Source organism: Penaeus chinensis, chromosome 9 (genome assembly GCF_019202785.1).
Source record: "Penaeus chinensis breed Huanghai No. 1 chromosome 9, ASM1920278v2, whole genome shotgun sequence".
Taxonomy (NCBI): domain Eukaryota; kingdom Metazoa; phylum Arthropoda; class Malacostraca; order Decapoda; family Penaeidae; genus Penaeus; species Penaeus chinensis.
This window is the reverse complement of record NC_061827.1, coordinates 1,059,974-1,062,473: the sequence shown is the minus strand read 5'-3', so window position 1 is coordinate 1,062,473 and position 2,500 is coordinate 1,059,974.

Sequence of the window (2,500 nt, the reverse complement as noted above, 5' to 3'; positions counted from 1 at the left end):
GCGGACCCCCCCCCCCCCCACTTTGCAGGCACGCGGGAAGAACTACGTGACCCTCGGCGCCGATGAGGCCGCTGAAGCCATCTGCATGGACAGCGGCGAGCTCGGCGGCGGCCCCGGGAAGACAACATCGGGAGAAGGAAGGCTCGGAACCGGCTTCCCCCCCCCCCCCTTCTCTCTCTTTCTCTCTCTCTCTCTCTCTCTCTCTCTCTCTCTCTCTCTCTCTCTCTCTCTCTCTCTCTCTCTCTCTCTCTCTCTCTCTCTCGCTCTCTCTCTCTCTCTCACTCTCTCTCTGAGTGTTTGAGTGTGTGAGTGTGTGAGTGTGTGAGTGTGTGAGTGTGTGAGTGTGTGTGTGTGTGTGTGTGTGTGTGTGTGTGTGTGTGTGTGTGTGTGTGTGTGTGTGAGTGTGTGAGTGTGTGAGTGTGTGAGTGTGTGTGTGTGTGTGTGAGTGTGTGAGTGTGTGAGTGTGTGAGTGTGTGTGTGTGTGTGTGTGAGTGTGTGAGTGTGTGTGAGTGTGTGTGTGTGTGTGTGTGTGTGTGTGTGTGTGTGTGTGTGTGTGTGTGTGTGTGTGTGTGTGTGTGTGTGTGAGTGTGTGAGTGTGTGAGTGTGTGAGCGTGTGAGCGTGTGAGCGTGTGAGTGTGTGTGTGTGTGTGTGAGTGTGTGAGTGTGTGAGTGTGTGAGTGTGTGTGTGTGTGTGTGTGTGTGTGTGTGTGTGTGTGTGTGTGTGTGTGTGTGTGTGTGTGTGTGTGTGTGTGTGTGTTTCCTTCCTTCTCTCCCTCTCTCTCCCCCTCAACCTCACACTCCACTTTCTCACTCTTTGCCTCTCCCTTTCTCTCCCTCTTTCTCGGATGCTAAGAAATCCCGCGCCCTCGCCTCCGTCCTCCGGTCACAGCCCGTACAATAGGCGCCAACGGAGACATCCTGACAGCGTTGTGACCTTCAGCTCCTACGCGAGGCAGCGACACCTTATCTCGTCACCCGACGGGTCTGGCTCGGCGCGCGGCATTTCGACCCGAGAATGCAGGCCTCGCTATATTCTCTCTCTTTTCTATCCGTTTGGTAAGCAAGTGTAAGGCAAATATATATATATATTGTGGAGAAAATTAAAGAGATAGTGATATGTGTTTGTTTTTATGTATAAGAAAAAGGACCTGAGGATAACCGTTTTCAGAAGCGCGGTAACGGAAACGCTCGGACCGTCACATTCCAGGGCGTAAGAGGGAGGGAGGGAGGGAGGGAGGGAGGGAGGGTGAGGGTGAGGGTGAGGGAGAGGGAGAGTGGGAAGGGGATAGGGAGGGAGAGAGGGAGAGGGAGAGTGGGAAGGGGAAAGGGAGGGAGGGAGGAGGAGAGTCCAGGACGGAGGGAAGGAGAGAGGGAGGGGGCGACTCGAAGCCTTCATAGCAAGATCGCCCAAATCGTCAGGCTTTAACCGCTCGCTGGATTCCCAGTCTCAAGGCGAAACCAAGATTTACGGCGCGAAGGACCGGTATATGAGAGAGGGAAAAAAGTCCCACACGCGGGCAACAATGCAAGTGTTGCGCTCTATGGTCTGCCTGTTAGCTGATTGCTTGAACTGCGTGATTGCTTTGATACTTGCCTGCCTGACTGCCTGTTGCTTGCGCCACTGACCCTACATCGGTTATGAAAGCGGTTCCAAGCACTTCCTCCCAAGAAATGCTTTCGTCGGAGGACCTCGGGAAGGCACGTGGCGACTTCGGCCAAGGGAGGGAAGCAGGGGAGGAAAGGGAGGGGGAAGGGGAAAGATTGGGGAGATGAGCGGAGGGGAGGAGGGGCGGGGTGGGCGGGGCAGGGGGAAGGAAGAGGTGCGAAGGGGAGGGGGAGGGGGGTGCTGAAGGAGGGGAAAGAAGGGGAGGCAGATGGAGGGAGGCGACTGGGGGGAGGGGTGAGAGAGGGGAAGGGGTGAGTATGGCCCCGCCGTCGTCAGGATCCTCCATGAGCACAGAGGAACCTGTTTCCAGCGCCAGACACTCACTGAGGCGCCGCACCTGGACAGCCTCGCGAGGATCCCACTGGGGGGGGGGGGGGGTGATGGTGATGGAGATTAGGATGGCGATGCTCCTCTTCTCACTCGTCCTCAGTCTCCCTCACTCACCTGTCCTCACTTGGGCCTACGTATCTCTCAAACTTCCCCCTTGCCTCCCCCCTTACCTCTGCCCCACCCTCCTACCCACCCCTCCTATCCTCCAACCTCTCCCCCATCCCCTCCCATTCCCCATTTTTCCCTCTCCCCTTCCCCTACCCCCCCCCCCCCCTCCGCTGCTCTAACCTCCACTTCCCCTTCCCCCATCTTCCCTGCCTCCCCTTCTCCCCTTCCCTTACCCCTCCCCTCCATTGTCCTCGTCCTCCCCTTCCCCTTCCCTTCCCCTCCCCTCCCCACCTGCCCTGCTCCCCCTGGTGCTTCATTTCTCCCTCCGGAGTCGGCGTGTCCCCGGCGTCGGCGAAGCTCCTCACTCGGGCGAGTGAGGCAAGAACAAGAGACGTG